The sequence below is a fragment of the Canis lupus genome, chromosome 1 (assembly GCF_048164855.1).
Source record: "Canis lupus baileyi chromosome 1, mCanLup2.hap1, whole genome shotgun sequence".
Lineage (NCBI taxonomy): Eukaryota > Metazoa > Chordata > Mammalia > Carnivora > Canidae > Canis > Canis lupus.
Window position 1 is genome coordinate 65,905,721 of NC_132838.1, and position 21,190 is coordinate 65,926,910.

General features: G+C 39.4%; 1 long non-coding RNA gene across 1 annotated transcript in view; it reads left to right on the top strand.

Moving 5' to 3' along the window:
• Window positions 1-821: 821 nt before the first annotated feature.
• LOC140637085 (uncharacterized) overlaps window positions 822-21,190 on the top strand; it is a 28,988-nt gene continuing 8,619 nt past the window's right edge. The window contains exons 1-2 of the long non-coding RNA XR_012034322.1: window positions 822-1,019; window positions 14,120-14,183. This is a non-coding gene — a long non-coding RNA (uncharacterized lncRNA). The remainder of the gene's footprint in view (window positions 1,020-14,119; window positions 14,184-21,190) is intronic.

Here is a 21,190-nt window from a genome sequence, read left to right on the forward strand (position 1 = left end):
TCTTTGGGTTCTGACCTCATTGTCCCATGTCCTGAGACCATGGAGAGACTTAGACCTTGCCGTTTCCATGTTCATAGGACTCATGAGTAGTATGTAGAGACAACTGGCACACAGATATAATGTCTAAGGATCTCGGAGTCTAATATTCTAGTGGAAGGCTCAGCATCAGAATGCTCTGATCTTCCAGAACTTTTATTTTGGCTTGGGCATGATGTTACATGGACATGACTGAAAATGACATGGTCATTTCAGTTCAATAGATTAGAAGCTTAACTATATCTATTTAGCATTTTGATCTGTGATAAATTCTGTTCTAGTTTTGTGGATATGAGGAAATATATTTCATAAAGGTAGGAGAGAGAAAGATATGAAGGAAACAACAGTGGGGTCTTGAGTCTTAAGGAGTTTGCACTCTTATTTGATGTTCTAGGCTTTCTGAGTTCAGTATGCCTTAGAAAATGTTGCTGACACAAAGAAACTCATTGCATACAAAATCCTTTTGCATATGTAATACCCTTCATGCCTTATTGCTGTTATTTGATTTTTTTTTTAATCTCAGGGTCAACTAAATTTCAGAGAGGTTAAATACCACGCCAGCAGGTAGCCAAGCCAGAAATTGGACTTGGGTCTTCGGACTCTGGGGTATGAACTCCAGGGTGTTCAGAGAGGAGGATGTGATGCTGTTTCTGCCAAATAAGTCTTGGGTAAAATGCAGAGGCTCCTTGTACGTTGTGCTTGTTTTATTATTGTTAGCCTGTAGTAACATCTCTGATTGTCCAAAGTGGTTCACAATTTTCCAACTTTAAATTTTTGACAGAGTCATGATTGAAAGCTGCAAGCATATGATTATGAGATGGTGGTTCTCGACATTTACCACAACCTCCCTGCTAAACCGCACAGCAGCCAACTCTCAAGATTTCCTCTGGGGTAGAGGGATTTTTCTCCCCACATGCAGTCCAGCTCCATGGGAAAACATTAGCAGTGACAAATGACTCTCCGAACCAATGCTCGAATCTGAGGTAAATGTGAACCTTTGTTCTTCCACAAGAGGAAGCCACCACCAGAGTATTCTCTATGAATACATTTGAAAGACATCATCTGAACACTTTCGGTCACTGTCTATTAGCCTTCAGGAGAATTGCTGTAGTTACTTAGCATGCAGTGGGAAGTGGTGTATCTTGGAGCCGAGTCTGTGTACATTGATCTTTATAGATATTTATGTTTATTTCTTTTGGCAGGCATGGACAAAGACATTTTTTAAAAATATTTCAAGTCTGTGGAAAAACAAAGCAGAATATATTTTTAAAAATCTACCACAGAAAGGATAATAATAGCTTCCTTGACTGAAGACAACAGACAGGCATAAAATATAAGGGAATTATTTTATCCTGGACAAGAGAATTGCTGCTACAGCAAATTTTGACCTTGTCACAATCTGGATAACTCTTAGGTTTAAAACTTCCACGCCCACAGACCCCGGTCCACAGAGGAGATAACTGATCTGGGGCTTAGCAGTATTGGCAAGGTGGTGCATTATGGGATTTAGCTATAGAGTGTTTGCTCCCCAAGGAGAGAACTGCAGGAATTTTAAGAACTTGCATCAATTCCCTTGTGTAGAAGCAGTATGTCTAAGTATATTTCATGTAAATCCTCAACTCAACACATAAAGCTGTAGTTCCACCACGCCTTTAAAAGGAAATTAGAGCACAGGAATGAGGCCAGACTGACCTTCATCCACCGTTTATCTCTTCAATTGCCCTGTCAGTCCATTTCAGTCACATGTTAGAGAGGCTTTCTGTCTCCCTGAGAGTGCTTTCACCTCCCCTCCCACCCACCCCACTACCTCATCAGTGTGAGGTTCTCGATTTTTCTTTTAGGCCCCTAGCAGGATAGCAATCTGGATTGTTTCTTTAGACATTGTTTCTCTAGCAAATAGATGCATTTCACAACTCTTCTTATGACAAGTTTTTCAATACTCATTGATCATTTCTCTCTCTCTCTCTCTCTTTCCTTCCTTCCTTCCTTCCTTCCTTCCTTCCTTCCTTCCTTCCTTCCTTCCTTCCTTCCTTCTGAAGGTAGATTTGATCTCGTGAGTAGAAGGTAGAACCTCAGTCCTTGACGAGTGGCCCCAAATGCTAATAAGGATGTAGAGAGGAAAGGGAACCCTAGTGCCTGTTGGTAGGAATGTAACCTGGGACAGCCACTACAGAAAGCAGTATGGTGGTTTCTCAAAAAGTTGATGGAAGTACCATATTGTCCAGTATCATATTGTATTCTACTTCTGGGATTGCATCTGATGGAAATAAAAATCTATGTTGAAGAGATACCTACCTGTGCCCCCATTTATAGCAGCATTATTGACAAAAACCTATGACATGAAAACAGCATAAGTGTCCATTGATAGATGAATGAAAAAAAATGTGATATCCATGCTTATATCTATATAGTGGGATATTATTCAGCTATAAAAATCCTGCTTCTGACAACACGGATAGACTTTGAGGACATTATATTAAACAAAACAAGTCAGACAGAGAAAGACAAATACTGTGTGATCTTACTTACATGTGGAATATAAAAATAACAAAACAAAAAATCAGAATCATATGTAAAGAAATCAGATTTGTGGTAACCACAGGTGAGAGATGAGGGAAATGGTGGAAGGTGGTCAAAAGGTCCAAACTTCCAGTTAAGATGAATAAGTACTAGGAGTGTGAAGTACAATGTGATGACTGTAGTTAACACTGCTGTAGGAGATATGTGAACATTGTTAAGAGAGTAAATCCTAATGGTTCATGTGGAAAAAAACAGGATAGCAATACAAAGAATTTCACAAACTCATAAAGCTAACGGTTTATCTATTTGATACCTACAATTTTTATTAATTTTAACCCCAATCACATGTTAGAAATAAATGTCATTGCTTGTAGAGTTTAATGATAACATTACCATCTGTGTGTGTTTTGGGGGGGGCGACTTTGAAGACAAACATAAGGCATGGATGGCATAGGACCTAGGACCTGTCAGTTGTTGGACTCAGTCCTGGGTTGGCCATTTGCTTTTGCTTCTAGTCATCTGCATCAAATAAGTACATTTTGAAATATTCCAAGCAGGTCAAAATTATCTGACATTGTTCAGGTTGTGCTTTGGTGTTCTCCTGTTGACCTTTTGTCTGTTACTTGACTTGGGTTAAGTAGGGAGTCACAACATGGATATCCTGTCATTTCATATTCTGGCCAGGTCTTATATTTATCTCAGTGTTTTTCTGTAATGTAGTCTAACTGTCTGATAGGGGCTGCTAGTGATAAATATATATTATGAGTTTAAAACGAAAACTATTTTTATTTTTGTGGAGTGATGATCAATAAGCCATTCAATCTATTTGACTGAAACTGATCACAGTAGTAGGTTATGGTCTCTTCAACACGGTACTGACACCACAACTGTTTTTAATGTCTTCCAACATCGCAAGAAAACTAAGAACTCAGAACTCAGGATGGGTGTGGTAGGGGAATTATAGTATAAAATCCATATGTTTTAGAATTGGTTGCTCTATACGAGGTTGGAAGAGCTCAGGTATGTTTTGGGTTAGTTCAGTCCCTTAAACTATTCCTTTCAAATGTTTTCTTTCAACCAAATCTGAAACACATTTTGCCAAAACCTTTTTTCCCTTAATTTTTAAAGCCATGTGTATTTAAAGGGACATTTAATCCATATGTTTTGGCTCATTTACACTTAACTCATCAAGATATTGTTTTTAAGAGCTATTTGAGCTCCACGAAGCCCATTTTATAAGTCTTTTCTTCCGCAGTACTAGGAAGTTGTGTTTTGCTGGAAACAGAAATTGAACCCACAAAATAATTAAGTTCGGATGAAAATTGAGAATGTACAAGATTTTTGAGAGCCACCAAACTTCACTTAGAAAACTGTTATCCTCTTGCAGTTTTTTTGTTATTCCTCCTAAGTGCCAATATGCTTTAGACAGGATGCTAACTTTGATCATATATTAAATCTTTATTTTGCAGTTAAATGTCTGAGTGCTTATTGCCAATGTCTTCCTTATTGTAAAGGATAAGAGCAAGTTCAAAAAATAAGAAGGATATACAAAAGAGTGAGCTCTAAACTCCTTGAGAGGTTGATGGTGGACCTATAAACTTGGGCCTTCAGGGGCCTTCCTTTTCTGTTCCCACAAGGCCTGCCTGCTCTTTCCTTCAAAGTTCCTTCTGCTGTGTTGCAGGGAGATGAGGAGCTTCTGCGGCACAGGATCTCACTGTGTTATATATCCTCTGCCCTCCAGGATCCTCACATTTGTCTTGCTGAGTAGAGGGATGACCCTAGCGGACTTATGACACATACAGTAGGATTGCCCATCTGTCTGGCATTTCCCTAGAGGTCGGGTTCTAAAGACGCTCCTGGAGAGAATTTCAGAAAGACACTACACGTTTTATAGAGAGTACACATAGACAGTGTCCCTAGAGAGTTGTGAAGGCAAAAAGCTTTTCAGGTCAGTAATGACCTACAGTTTAATCTCATCATCTCAGGGAAGCTGAGCACCTCTGAAACAAATTTTGCCCATTGAGCCTCAATATCCAATGAAGAATGACCCTTCCATTGAGAAATTAGCAACAACAAAAAATTTCTATGACTCAGTTTCATCCACATGCCTCAGAATTGCTTGAGCAAGATTTCTAGAGGGCACTGAAGTGTTGACACTCTTTTCTTCTCCTGTGTGAGTAGACAAAGAGTAAAAAACTTTTTTTTTTAAAGTTTTATTTATTTGAGAGAGAGAGAAAGAGAGAACAAGAGAACAGAGGGAGAGAGAGAATCTCAAGCAGACTCCCCACCGAGCACAGAGCCCAATTTGGGGCAGGATCTCATGACTCTGAGATCATGACCTGAGCCGAAAACAATAGGTAGATGCTCAACTGACTGAGCCACCCAGGTGCTCCAAAATGTTTTTCAATTAGAGAAGATGTGAGTAAACATGAACATGATTTTTATAGCTAACAGTAAAACGCAAGAATACACGTTATGATTAGGTGAGTATCAGTTGATATAAATAAAAATCTTCAAGATCTTAACAACCTGAGAGTAAATTATATTTCTTCAAACACTACTTTTTACCATAGGAAATCAGATTTGTTGTGCAATATTAGTGGAGTGTAATGAGTTTGAGAAGGTAGTTTTGTGTACTTTTTATTGTCTTTCCTTTTAGATGAACTTGGGTTCTTTTCTCTCAACATTGGATTGCATGTGGAGTATATTTGTCATCTGAAGCTCACACCAGGCCTGCTCCTGACAATTAGGTGTACTGCCCATAAAGAAATGAGTTGTCACTGTACACGAAGTTCTTGAAAATGTTACTATTATTTTTTAAGGAACTATTTGATTTGGGAACAGATATCCATCATTCTGAGCTTTTCAAGCCTCTGACAAGTACATAAAGGAACCTGGTTACCAGATGTTTAATATCTATGAGAGAGAAAGAGAAATTCAATGATATAGCGGTCTCTTCTGAAAAATAGTATTAAAAAGTTTGTCATAATCTTGAATAATAACTTTCCTTTTTTTCCTCAATAAACCTATTTCATTGACTTGAATTTATAATAAAATTTTTATATTTTAATACTAATGAAGTTGTAGGGAAATCACATTTAGACATGTATGTGAATATATATACAAACTTTTTCAGTCCTTGGCCTTAATATTCTTAAATTTTATTTATCAAAATTTAAAAATGTTAGTAAACCAATTCTCATAGACATTAACTCAACAATAAAGCACACTTAACAGCAAAGTTAGCTTTTATGAGCTTACGTAGTATGTACTCCTTTATTTTCCTGATGTTATCCTGGAGTTCAGTAATAATGCAAACTTTAAGAAATAGTATAGATAGTATGAAATGTAGAAATAGTTAAAGCTCATTCTTGTATATTTTCAATTTCATTTATTAATATTACTAATAAATATATTTAGGCCATAAAACCCAAAAATACAGGCATATGTCATCTTATTGCACTTTGCTTTATTGTGCTTTGCAGATACTGCATTTTTTTTTTATAGATTGAACATTTGTGGCAAGCCTGCAGTGAGCAAGTCTGTTGGCACCATTTTCCAACAGCATTTGCTCACTTTGTGTCCCCACATCATGTTTTGGTAATTCTCACAATTTTCAAACTTTTCAATTATTATTATGATTTGTTATGGTGATCTGTGATCAATAATTACAACTCATTGAAAGCTCAGATGATGGTTAGCATTTTTTAGCAATAAAGTGTTTTTAAATTAAGGTATGTACATTGTTTTTTAAAGAGATAATGCTGTTGTACACCCAGTAGACTACAGTATAGTGTAAACATAATTTTTATATGCACTAGGAAACCAAAAAAGTTCATTTGACTCACTTTATTGTGATATTTGCTTTATTGCAGTGGTTTGGAACTGAACTGGCAATATATTTGAGGTATACCTGTATTATAGATAAAGCTACATTCTTCTTTGGTCATAACCATCAATCCTGATTCTTTCTTGAGAAGCATCAACAATATTTAAATTGATATGTATCTTTCCAGACCACTTTATTTTTACTTACGCGAGATATAGTTGTGGCCCTAGGCTATCCACAGCACTTTAAAAAAAAAAAGTGTATGTTTTAAAATGTAAATTGTAGTTTAATGTGTACATTAATCTGCAGTTTCTACTTGACCACCTTGATAAAATTTCTAATAAGCTGTAATAATTTATAAGTGGATTTTCTTAGATTTTTTTGATAAATGGTAATATCATATTTAGATAATGATAATTTTATCTTTTCCTTTCTGATCTTTATATCTCCTCTTTTTTTTCTTGGAGAGACAAGGATAAAGAGTAACCATTGAATATACAATGATAGTATCAATATCTTATTATTCCTTACTTATATATTGTTTCTAATATTTCATCTATTAAGTATGGTACTTATCATATAATGCCAGTACTGACATTTTATTAAGGTAAAATTTTCATTCTATTCCTACTTTGCTAAGAGAAAAAAAATCAGATGTTAAATTTCATCCAGTATCTTCACATCATTTAGCTTTTGTCTTTTGTCATCTAATATAGAGAACTGATGGATTTTTTTAAATAAATTTATTTTTTATTGGTGTTCAATTTGCCAACATATAGAATATCACCCAGTGCTCATCCCATCAAGTGCCCCCCTCAGTGCCTTTCACCCAGTCACCCCCCACCCCCGCCCACCTCCCCTTCCACCACCCCTAGTTCGTTTCCCAGAGTTAGGAGTCTCTCATGTCCTGTCTCCCTTTCTGATATTTCCCACTCATTTTTTCTCCTTTCCCCTTCATTCCCTTTCACTATTTTTATATTCCCCAAATGAATGAGACCATATAATGTTTGTTCTTCTCCGACTGACTTATTTCACTCAGCATAATACCCTCCAGTTCCATCCACGTTGAAGCAAATGGTGGGTATTTGTCGTTTCTAATGGCTGAGTAATATTCCACATATACATAAACCACATCTTCTTTATCCATTCATCTTTCGATGGACACCGAGGCTCCTTCCACTGTTTGGCTATTGTGGACATTGCTGCTATATACAACTGATGGATTTTCTAATATTAAACCATCCTTGCATTCCTGGGATAAACCAAATTTGATCTTAATGTTTAATTTTTGAAAATACGTCTATAAATTTTATTTGCTAAATATTCTATTTAAAGTGTATATGTCTTAATTTATAAATGTCATTGGACCCTAGTTGTTTCTTTTCTTGTGCTTTGTCTTGGTTTGGTATCAGTGCTATATTTGCTGAGCAAAGTGGGTCACATGCCTTCTCATCTTTTTCTTTGCTCTGAAAAATTTATATATTAGGGGAACTATCTGTTTTTAAGGGTATGATTAAATTTCCAAGTGAAAACTTGTATTGGGTGCCTTTGAAGTATATCATTTTGACAATTTCTTCAGTGGTTATTCCTTTGTGTAGATCTTTTCAACGTTCTTTGAGCCAGTTTTGGTGATACACATATCTTTTCTGGAAAGTGTCCATTTTAGCTAAGGATTCATCTAGGTATGCTAAATTTACCACCTAAAAATAAAAGATGTAGCATTTCTTTCCTACATATCAGGTGAAGAGTAGAGGAATTGCTTTTCTCACCAAGTTGATTTTAGCTTTTGTACCAGCAAAACAAACTATAACTACTCCAGTTTTTGTGATGTTCAATGAAATCAGTTGTTTTGCTGTAGGAAATAACTGTAGGAAACTTTGCCTTCTTTTTTTTTTTAACCAAGTGGTAATGCATTTAAATAATGCCATCCCCAACTCCAGGTTCAGGAATCAGAAAATTCCACAATACTTCTAATTTTCTTAAGCACTCTGTGTTTCCTATAAATAAAACTGAAAAAAATATCTTTCTATCATACAGAGATAGTAGCTATATTAAAGCATATAATGACTCTACTAACCTCTATCTAGAGTTTGTGTATGTTAAATTATAGGAATAGATTTTTTTTTATCAATGTATACCCTTTGTTTTCAAGCAAATATACTTAGTGTAAGCTGTGTATTTGAATAAGAGAGTTTTCCTCATTGGATAAGTAATTGAAATTGGATCTAGAGCTTTGGACTGTTGTCTAATCATCCTAATTAAATAGCAGCATAAAGCATAAGTTGACTACTTTGTCTAATTTGAGTTCTCAAACTTAATTAAAAGCAAAGCAAATAAAAAGTGATTGTACTTAATTAATCATTGTTCTAATCAATGTAATCAGTCAAGTAAGTTGTCAAAAGTGGTGTGTTTTAATACACATAGTCAATCAGTGAGAATGATTTTTCCGACTTAGTAGAGGCTCTATGAAAGTAGCAGGTCTGAAGATGTTGTGCAAGCATAAATCTCTAGGTTTCTCTGCTGCTGCAAAAGTTAAGACCTATTTGGCATAGAAAGAAATTTCTCTACTTTGAGCCTGCCAACCCTGGCATGACAGTAAAGTGATAAGAGAAGAAAAGCTTGGGAGAGGAGGTCAAGAAGCTACATTAGAAGTTCTGTTCAGTTTGGGACATGTAGCTAACTAACTTAAATCATTATTTTGTAAAAGGTATGTGTATGGCATATATTCAGTACCAGCTCAAGAACCTTTCTTCAGCAACACTTGCTCAGTTTTGCCCTTTATCTTTGACCTTCTTAATAAGATAGATGCCTTTTATACTAAGGATGAGTGAAATCTAGTCTTATTAATTAAATAACTTTTTCTTTCTCTTAGTGTGGCCTTAAGATTTCATTATTCCAAGTCTCTTTCTGTCTTAATTTTCCTTCAATTTTTAGTATTCCTTTCTCTTTTATACCCTACCAGGAAAAAAGTTCTACTTTCTCCTAGCAGGACCATTTGTCTTATGGCCCTAAATTTTCAGATATAAGACACAAAATTACATGGTTAGAAGTTTGTGTTTTTTAATACTTCCTTGCATTATTCTCAACAAAGTTAAACTGTACGACCTAGCAGTAAATCTGCTTTTTATTGGTGGAGGTCCCTGACTTTTTTGTGATGAGATTTATTTCTGGATTGCACCAACTCTTCATCCATGGAAAAAAATAGGTGATCTATAGTGAGAAGAAATCATATATTGGAGAAAGGATGGGAGGGATGATTATTAAGGAAATCATGCTTGAATTGATTTGTGGAGGAAGGGCACACTTTTAGCTCAGCTATGCCATATCCTTGAGAGATGTTTCTCTAAATGGGGGACTTACACACTGGATGTATTATGATTGCATGTTGGCATTTGGCTTTGATTGTACTTGTATTAAATTAGAATTTCTGAGCATCAATATCACCTATTTTATTTTTAAATGTGTGGAGTTTTCCAATCAACTAAACTTGGATTTTGTGCAACTAAAGGCTGCAACTTCCAATTTATAGGTAGAAATGGCATCAAGAAATAGAGAAGGAACCTGGATTGTGTAGTCAGAAAACCCATATTGGAACTCTAGCTCTGCTATATTTTAACCGAGTAAGTTTGATGAAGGCACTTGCAATTTCTGAATTTCAATATATGTATCAGTAGGAAAGATAATATCTGCCTCATAGAGCTGTTGCAAAGATAAAACAAAATGTTCGTAAAGCACTGGTGAGGCCTGGTGTATAGAAAACCTTCAATATTAATTCCTCTTTTTCTCGGTAGCTGTATTAGCATTGCTGGGAGCAAGGAGATCATTCTGTTCCAGTATCTAGTTCTTACAGACTATATGACCTTGCTGATTCCCATATGTGTTTCTTTACTATGAAATGGGAAGAAATATTTTCCCAAATGAAAGGTGTTTTAAGAAATTTTGTGGCTTTCAAATGAGAAAGTAACATACAATAAGCTTTGAAAATTGTTAAGTACTAAGGAACTATAAGCCATTATCTTTAAAAGCTGATAATAATTGAGGCACGAACATGTATATATTGTATATTGTATATTGTATCTTGTATCTTATCACACAATAAACACAATAAAGTATTCAGGAAAGAGGATATCTTAATATCCATGATCACATTTCACCACATTTATCTGCTGTCATTTTCGAAGTCCACATGCAAATAAGATTCTAAAAAATGATTTGTTTCTGACTATTGATGTTTGTTCTTTTACAAATATAATTGTGGGACACTGAAGGCCACTTCACTTCCTGAGAAACAATTAAGAGCATACTGTATCTTCTTAGAAAATACATACATATAATTGTAAGAAGGTCAGGAGTTTTATTTTGAAGGAAAGTAAGTTGAAAAATTTCAGTTGAAAGAGAAATGAGATTTTTACCAAAGTCAAATGAAAATAAATATTGTTAGAAGTTTTGCTTTTAGAGGTAGTACTCATCTTGAAGATACTGCTACTTGACAGAATAAATTTGCTTGAGTAGCAGATTTTTTGTTTTTGTTTTATTGTTTGATTATTGCATCAGATTTGAAAAAGAAACAAGAACGATCTCTGTTCCTGTCATGGAGACTCTTTCTGCACAAAAGAACTGATTTACCAACATGCCAAATCCCTGACTGTAGCCCTAGAAAAGAAGAGAAGGGTTTGATTTTTTGGGAGGGTTGGGGGGTGGGTGGGTGGAAATTGGAAGAACGCACGACATTGCTTTCTGTAATTAGGTGTCGACCCGGTTGTATACATAAGCTTTGTGCTGATAAATAGAGAGCCTGTGATAATGCTTAGAAGGACTTCGAAGTCTGGGCTCTATGATGGGGCCACTTGACTCACTGTGATCTGAGTTGGAACACACTGCTTTATTCCACAGCCATCTAGACCAAGAGCGAGAAGGAACAATTTACCAGCTAAAGCAACAAAGCGCTTGAGGTAGACAGAAAGTAATTAGTTTTTAATGATCTTTTGGAAGTCACATGAATAGATTGATTTCTGTTTTGATCTTGCTTGAATTAATGGCGGCTTTTGAGTCTTCAGTCCCACTTGGGCATGCATTGTTTCTCCATTTCACGGTCTGGCGCTCCTGCACTTCAGGTTTCACTTGGACCATTGTTCCATTTTGTAAGGCTCTGCCCAGTGTTTTTGTGCTCTTCAGCTTTAAACATTGCTGTGGTGTTTTCCTTTTATTTCTATAGCTGTTTCCTCTTGGGAATCTGATGGGGCTATTATCACTTCCAAGGGGCTAACATCCAAATTGGAGGTTCGCCGTCAATTCATTTCTCACTGAGACAAGCTCCGTCGTACTCCTTGGGAAGAGTGGTTTCAGCCCTGTCCTGGGGAGAGCTCAGGCTTTCCCTTCTCTCCTTTTTGGATTATCTAAGTTCTTTCCAATCAACTAACGAGGTTGCAAGGACGCAGTTTGTAGGACTGGAACAACTGTTGGGACTAAAAAAGTTTTCCTCAATAATAAATTTAATTCTCCCCAAAGCTTTCCAGATGACAAAAACAACATCCCCAGTTTCTACTCAAGCACTGTCACCAGCTCCCTGTTTCACTGTCCGACAGATGTCTGCCTTCCTCTACTCTGTTTCCCACTTGCCCATCCAATTCTCAGATGCTTTTCCTGGTCAGGAAGGTAGTAAAGGCTTACAGTTTTTTCACCCTTTTTTGTTTGTTTGTTTGGTTTTGGTCAATCAAGCTATGCATGTCTATTCTTTCAAAGTTTTGTTTTGTTTTTTTTAGGAAAACATGGAAAATGGAGAAAAAAAATCAGGCGAATTTGCAGCAGAGACTTTCAACATTTTAAAATAGACCTCCTGGTTTTTCCATATAATTATCTTGTTTAATATGTTCTTCAACTGTTGTAGAGCTATGCTTTGGAATAATTTTCCACTTAAGGAGATCATTTTTCTATGTCAAAAAAGAATACAGATCTCCATGATAATTTTCAGAGACTGCCAGAAAAAGTATTGTATGTTTATGGTCCTGGGCTTTAGGATGGGTATAGGAAGAAAACAGAAGTGATTTGAGACTGGTAAGAGGTCAAACACCACTACTAAAGTCCTTCTGGAAGAGAAAAGTGAGAACAAACAAGCTTAGAAAGGTCAAAAGAAATTACCTTCTGGCACGAAGGACAGATTTTAGAACAGTAACAAACCCTACACTTACATGAAGTGTGAACTAGTACTTTGGAAACGGAAGGCGCAAGTGGAGTGCTGGGATTCTGAATCTTTTTGTCATGCCCCCCCCCCCCCCCCCCCCCCGGCCCCGGGACAGACAGGGAAGTGGAAGATGGAAGAGAGTGCAGGGAAAAAGGAAGATGAGATGCAGGAGCCAAATTGGACAAGGGAGAAGGAGAAGGCCAGGCTAGCGTGTTGGGAAGAAGCCTTAGGAGAGGAAAAGGGAGAGGCTTCGGGATATTTACAGCCAACATTCCATCTAGCACCAGGCACCCAGCGGAGAAAAGGCAATTTATCCTTGTCATAAAGCTGGCTGCACCGCTTCTCCTGCTGCCAGGCATTTTGTTCCCAGAAGAAGGGGCTCCCCAGGAATGTGAGGGGAGGTGGGGGGCAGGGAAGGCCTGGGAAGGCTTCCACGGCCACCACCCTTGGTCACTTCCAGGTTAGAGTACAGCCTTGCCACTTTGTCTTCTGTGTTTATGACTCTCCTTTGGTTTCCATTTTGTGTTTTGTAGAGTTGGGCATCTCCAGCTCTCCATTTCCTCCTTTAATGTAGCCGAGGGTAGTCCTCTAAACACCAATTACGAATCCTTTCTAACTATGCCTTAGGTACAATGCGAACATGGTTTTCTTCAATACTTTACCCGATAGAGGTCAAAATCTTCTGATTTTGTCCAAACAAATCTTCAGCCTGACTGACACTTTGCATGAATCTACCTTCTTTGTAGTTTTAGTGTTTCAGTGGCAGGCATCCACCTGATTTTTAAAATTTATTTATTTATTTATTCATTCATTCATTCATTCATTCATTCATTCATTCTGCACATCTTATTTCATGAAGATGTCTGAATATGGTCCATTCAGTGAGTCCTGGAGAACCTAACCTTTGCCAAAGGACATATGGTGGCTCCCCTTTGCATCAGTGACTAAATTTTCTGTACACGTGATGGCAGTGTGCAGCTTCCAGTGGCCTTTGGGGTCATTTGGACTTTAGGCATTTTTTCCAAATTACAGAAGGAATTATAACAGTCACCTATTGTTCTTATGAATTCAACCTCATTCATACTGCAGCATTTTGAAAATTTTCCACCTTTCCCAGCAGGAGTTACCTAGCTGTACTGAAGATAGCGTCCTCATCAAGAGGTACAGTGTGTGGGACACATTTGGCCTACTTGCTCCAGAAGGAGAAGTAGCAGCAGGATTAGGCAGTGGATTCAAATTGTGGCTCTGTCTTCTGGCAAAATGATCTTCTGACTAGAATCTGGTTTCCTCATGTGTTTAAGGAGGATGTAATAATAATATTTGCCTCATGGAGTTGTGGTGGTGACTCAATGGCATCTCTTATGTGCCCGGTACGCAGTAAGTCCTCTGTAAATAGTCAAGTGCTGGCTCATTATCATCGTTCATATTAATAACAACTATTAGCCATGACTTCAAACCTTATATGCTGTTTAGGGGTTAAAATGAGCAGACATTAATCACCTGGAGGATATTTGAGTGTTAAACTGTAAGATAATAACTGTTTTCAATTGCAGGCACTGGGGTGAAGGAAAGATTTATGTGGACCAGCTGATGGGGAAGGAAGACTTCCCTAAAGAGGTAAGAACTGAATTGGGCCTTGAAGAGCAGATAGATTTTAAAATATACAAAAGGGAATTTAAGGTTCAAGACACAGGAAGTCAGGGAGAAAAGTGTGAGTAAGCACATAACAAACATACACCAAAAAAGGGTAGCGTTTCAGAGCCGTTTTTCTGGGTTATGTGTCCAGCAGTTATTCATTCTTTCCTTTTTCCAATCTAGCAGTGCCCTGGTACTAAATTTAAATTAAGGTAGGTTCGTTTGCTTGTTTTAGCTGTTACCTGCACCGAAATAATAAGTATGCTCCTTGGATCATGCCATTCTCGATCCTTAGGAACCTTGATTAGTTTAGCAGTCAGCGTTGCTTTGAAAGCATAACCATTTTGGAATAAATTCTAGGGAGCTATGTGTGCAAGACGACATATATTTTAAGCAAATCGAAAGAGTTGATGTTCCCAGGGACCACATGAAATTGCTAAGGAGAAGCGTTGCATTTCGACAACTCGTCAACGCCATCTCGTGTCTATGCCAGCTGCCCCTCCATCCACTAAAGGAATCATACTGACTTAATAAGGAACAGTGCTCTGTCCCGGCAGTCACCTCTTGTCCTCTGTGCTCCCCCCACAGTTCCAACTGTGAAGGACGCTTCTGAGGTGGGGACTTACAGTGACGTGGAGCCACCCACGGAGTCGGGGGTGCTGAGGACTCTACAGTTGAAGCAGGTTAAAAATATAACCCAGATGGGACGCCAGGGTGGCTCAGAGGTTGAGCGCCTGCCTTTGGCTCAGAGCGTGATCCTGGGGTCCCGAGATCAAGTCTTGCATTGGGCTCCCTGCAGGGAGCCTGCTTCTCCCTCTGCCTGTGTCTCTGCCTCTCTCCGTGTGTCTCCATGAATAAATAAATAAATAATCTTAAAAAAAAATCTATAACCCAGAACTTCACTGCAACAGTAAATGGAAGATTTGGGAGGTGTTTTTTGTTGTTGTTGTTGTTGTTGTTGTTTATTTTGTTTTTTTTTTTAAAGTCCTGAGATTGTGTGATGCTCTGTGTAATAAAGCTTAGGGAGAGGTGAGATTAAATTGTACCTAATGACATACTCATTTAGTTCTTACTCTCTAGAAATACCATTTATTCCGGCTCCTAATATTGCCCGGCTGGTCTCTTAGTCGGCCTGGTCTGTGGTCTGTGACTGGCCAGCCAGGTGGTGGGGTCCTGACCAACACCACAGCCCTCAAGGCCCAGCCTGTCAGCTCGTTTTTACCTTTAAACCTTAATTAAATGTAGGGGCAGTTTACATGATCTATTTAATTATGTGCATTCTTTCCCAAAGCCTTTTATTTTCCATGAAAGCCCCTGTATTGAAAGATTCTGTTGGCCACTGTATCTGAGCGTCACTTGGAAGCATATCAGGAAAGGCAATATAGCTTAGTGTGTTTGAAACTAAACAGATGTGGGTTGAAGTTCTCCCTCAATCACTTGTTAGCCATATGATTTGGAGCAAGACATTTAAGCTTGTTTTCTCCCTGGTACAATAGGGCTATTTATTGTGAAGATTTTTAAAAAATAAAGAGTGAAAGAAGAAGTGTGTTTAGGCCACGTAGTAGAGTGATTGATACATAGTGAACCAGCATTAAATGAGATTGATTATTAATCAGCAACCAATCTGTTCATAATAAATGTGACTATTCATGATAAATGTAATAATATACTTCTCTTGTTAACACATTAATTTTTTAAAGATTTTATTTGTTTATTCATGAGAGATGCAGAGAGAGAGGCAGAGACACAGGCAGAGGGAGAAGCAGGCTCCCTGCAGGGAGCGCAATGAGGGACTCTATCCCAGAACCCCTGGGGTCACGACATGGGCTGAAGGCAGATGCCCAACTGCTGAGCCACCCAGGTGCCCCACATTATTTAATAAATATAATAATTAACATTGAAAATACCTACTGTTAGTTACTACTACACTTGTTATCCTAATGTTGATTAAGTTGACTCTGTCAGTCCCCTGACCTGTAGCAATGAGGATAATATTACCTACAGGCTGATGCTGTGAGCTACACCCAGAATTACCGGAGAGACAGGGTCACGGCTGTGCTTTACAGACCACGCAATAATTATTAGGGCAAGGATGAAAACAAGTGGATGGTGTCCGGTAGCATTTCTGACTGTAACATATATGACGGGAACCTGCAGGATAGAATTCTGGGTTCTCGGTGGGGGCTAACCTTTCACAAGTTAGGGCCAGTGTCTCTGGAGAGCCAAATGGATGGTTTGTGATGGAGCACAGTGCTGTGTCCTGAAGGCAGGCCGAGCATCTTCCGATTTTGTTTCCTTTGCCTGGCACAGCCACTTCAGCGTTAGCCTAGCAGCTAGTAATTACGTGGCCACTACGTAATTACAGAATTTGTCATCTTCTAAGAGAATTACTTTGCTAAGGAGTACTCTTTCCTCCATTTCTTCTTTTGTCACCTGATCGGGATAATCTCACTGGGCATCCGCATTGGGTTAGACACTTCGTGAGGCCTTTGTACCTGCGCCATTTAATACTATCCTTATAATCACCCTCTGAAGTGTGCATGATCGCCTGTGTTCACAGGTGCATCCCTAACGTGCCTAATCATGAAGGGTAGAAAACCTTTATCAAACTGAAAGGTAAGGCTGTTCTTTCCATGGCATTTGTTCCCTGATGCTTCTGTGGCTTAAGCACAAGTGTAGAAAAAAAGGGCATAAAAGGGAGTGGTTCTCCTGGGAGAGTGGGGCTGCTTCCCTACAGAGTGTTTGAAAGCAGACAGGGGGCCTTATGGTCACGGTGACGGGGGTGAGGAGGTGCTGCTAGATTCCGGAGGCGGGGGCCGTGGGTGCCCAATGTTCTGTGGTGCTCTGGACGGTACGACTGGAGACGTGTCCCCCCTGAAATGCTAGTTGTATCCTTAGAGGAGGGACGAGGCGATTCAGAAACGTGTCTTCCTCTTTCTTCTGAAGTGGTAAAAGGGGCCGTGGCTGGGGTCATGGCTGTATGCTGTAGTTTCCACTCGCGTGCGGCCTACAGGGTAGATAAACCCAACCCTCACTTCCTACGTGAGACTCTTGTTTCTCTTAAGGTAAGTTTTGCTTATACACTGATAACACCCTCAGCACAGCGTGTTCATCTCGGTGCCCCCCGCGAGTGTGAGTGTGCACTCCATTTTGTCCATTGCTGGTTCTAGGGGTGGCATAGGATCCGGCTAAGAGTAGGTGCTTAAGGGATACTCATTAATATGAGGCCTGTCTATCATGAATAAAGCCCAGAAAACAAGCTTAAGACCTCAGGTTTCTTTGTGCCTATTGCGCTTCCTCCTCGCCTCACAAATAAGCAGAACCGGACACCTTAACTTGGCTTAAAAAAAAAAAAATGTAAGCGTTTTGGTGATCATGAAGTATACTGCATGTTGTTATTTCTCAATTTTTGCTCCTTTCCTGATTCCCGGACGATAGTTTAGGGTTGTCACTTGGTCACCAGCAATCTTCTAGGAAGGCAAGTTTGGAATCTGGCCGAGCAACTGGTGCCTTAAAAAGATTAGTTTTCCCCCTTGCTCCTTAGGCCGCAGCTCCACGTTCCCCTTTGGGCGCTTGGAGCCGTATGGCGATTGCCAGAGCCAGGATCTGCTTCACGAAACGGTTAGTTGATTTTTCATTTAATTTAATTCATCACAATCATTGGTTCCCATTTGCTACCCACTGAACTTTGAAATATTATTTCTTTTCCCTTGTGGCGTCCGTCTATACACCAGGGTCATTTCCCCCTTTCCTAGTGTTTAAATAAATAGCCTTTCGTATATAGTGAATGTATGGGACGCTTCACGTTGGCACGGGTACTATTTTTTTAAGATCTATCTATCTATCATCTATCTATCATCTATCTATTATCTATCTATCTATCTATCTATCATCTATCTATCTATCTATCTATCTATCTATCTATCTATCTATCTATCTTATTTATTTGAGCACTCACACATGGGGTATGGGGGTGGGGGGTTAGTGGGAGGCAGAGGGAGAGAGTCCTAAGCATTCTTGGCCCTGAGTGTGCAGAGCCGGGTGGAGAGCTGCAGCGCCATCTCAGGACCCCGAGGTCAGGACTTGAGCAGAAAACCAGGAGCCCCACACTCACCTTAGTGAGCCACCCAGGTGCCCCATGCACTGGTACCTTTCCATTACTAATTAAAATACCTCAAAAGCCTTTGAGAAAGAACTACCTAATTTTCCATCTTATTTATGAGACTTTAGCCATCATGCGACTAGCAAGTAAGTTGAGAGCTTAAGACAAGAGCCAAACATCCTTGATCCTTATTTGGCTTTAACAATTTTTTTCCCTCCTTCCTTCCTCTCTTTCCCTCTCTCTCTTTTCTTTCTTACTCTTTTTCTTTCTCTCAAGGAACTTCATTCTTTACTTTCTCTTACATCTGACATGGAATTGCTAACCTTCTTGTTTCTAATTATTACCTTAGAGGTCAGGGTAGGGCTGAGCGTAGATGATTAGGGTGCGCTAGACAGTGTCAGGGAACCTGCTCCCCTTCTCTCTCACCTTAGTGTTATGTCTTCCACATTTTTGATGCCCTTCTTCAATTTCTTGGGGGGAAAAAAAAAGACCACTTCTGTCTACTATCTTCTTTCTTCTTCTTACTCTTTTACTCTTATAACCTTTTCTCATCAAAGCATCTTTTTTTTCTTTTTCCTGTGGCAGGCACCATGCGTCCTGGTTTTGTTTGGTTTTCTCTCTCTTTCTCTGGGGGGACAAGCGAGGTAAGGGTGGTAACTGGAGTGTGTCTCCTCACGGAAAAGCTTAAAACTGCAAGCTGACCGAAAACTTTATGACTTTCTGAAATGCGAATTAGGTTGTGCTGTGCTGGCTCATTTTGGATTAATGCATTTCATCAAATGGCTGGGGAAAAAAATCAATCAGCTTGCTTACAATTTCTGAAATCGTTTAAAGAAAATGTGTAGTGAGGAAGAGGACAATGGACGCAAATGCACTTCACCCTCTGATGGCCAAAGAGAATTGTCTTTTACTTGATAATGTGTTTGGAAAAAAAAAAAAAAAAAGACAACACATTGACTTGGGAAGTTACTGCCCCTCGCCCTGAGTAGAATCCAAGGATTACTGGCATTAGGAGGAGAGATTGCAGATTATGGTTACTAAATGGAAGGATTACGGAGACACACAAGCCTCAGGCTCCAAGAAGACAATGGGAATTAAGAGATTACAGTGAATAGAGAGTGGTATTAACTGTTTTTCCAAGGTTGAATACTTTACAAAAGAAATGAGAACAACTATTTCTCAGGCCAAAGTGTGGAGTGGTGCTGGAGCTGGGGTTGCTCTTATATATTCTTTCCAATTTTGAGCCCCCAAAACTTTAGGTTTTGTACAGTCGTCTCAGGAGAAAAATGACTGCTGTGCTGATTTAGATATTATTTCAAATTCAGTCTGGATTTGTTATCTTCATGTATTCCCTTTTTGTCCTTCCTCGGTCATCGCTGCTATAATTCAAATAGTAAAGGATGCTGTAGGAATTTGAGGCGCTAAGGCAGGGAGTGCAGGGTCCCTCCCCTGGTTTCCAGGGACCCGGAGCCTAAACCCGGTTCCTATCCAGAGGTGACTGAATGTCTCCGATCTTCAGATATTTCATCTGCAAAATGATGATGTCCACAATTCCAGATGTTGCCAAAAATATAGCTACCTCTCGAAGATCTGCCAGCGTAGGAATTGGAAGCATTGGAAATCTACTCAACTGTTCAGTGTGATCATACTTGGGAAATCTCAGGCGACAGTTCATGAATGTTTTTTTTTTTTTTTCTTTAAGACCATAACGTTCATGAGGTTTAGACAGACTGTACTGGGGCAACTGATTTCAATTTAAAAGGGCCAATAAGGGCGGCCCCTCAGGGGTTTAGCACTGCCTTTGGCCCAGGGCATGATCTTAGAGACACACAGGATCGAGTCCCACGTCAGGGAGCTCCTGATGTGCTCCCTGCATGGAGCCTGCTTCTCTCTGCCTGTGTCTCTGCCCCCCTCTCTCTGTGTCTCTCATTAATAAATAAAATCTTAAAAAATGAAAGGGCAAATAAGTCTCCATTTAAGGATAATAAAGCAAATTCACATATAAAATGTCAAACATTTAAACATTTCCCTAAAAAGTGTGTTTTAGTCCAAATGCTGCTAATTTGTGGGAACCAATAGATGAAACTCTTGACGTTGAAATAAACTGAAATGATACCTGATTCGGTTTCAGTCAGAAGTATCTTAGTTGGTTTCACAATTCCTATAAAGAGTAAATCCACGTTTTGATCATGATATAGGATTAAAGGATAAACGTTATACTATCAATTATAATATGGAAAAATGTAACTAAGCAGATACTGTTACTTTAAGCCTTTTCTTTGAAAAATGCTAGGAAAGTTCTTCGCGGCCGGGCTTGCTTTATTTAGCTGGGGTCATCTCTCAGTTGCTAAGGGCAGATTGATTTGTGTATAAACTTGTTAAACCCGATCTGCACACAACCACATCACAGACCAGACAGTGGGAAGAGACCACTCGCATTGTCAGTCCGCAGACACTCACCACCTCAGGCTCATCAATGTCTAATTTGACTTTTTTGGCGATGTATTCCGCACTGCATGTTTTTGCACGTGGCGTTGGCGTTTTTAAAGGATGTGCCGATGACGATTGTGAAGCACATGCGTGGGTGTGGCTGGAAAGGACCCGCTGGGTGACCAGAAACCCCTTTCCAGTGACCCCCCCCCCCCCCCAGCCCGGGCTACTGTCCTGGTCATTGTGGCCCCGCTGATGCCGGAGGCCCCCGTGCGGTCCGGGCCAAGCGAGCTGTGTCCACCTTGGGGACCCTGGGGCCGAGGGGGGCTGCTCTCAGGTTACTGGCAGTGAAGGCCTCTGTCCCCAGGTCGGCCTCCTTGCAAAGCCCCCCCCCACCCGCCCGCCCATTTTGGAGTTGAATTTTGTAATTTTCAGATACGACCAGAGCTTTTCCACC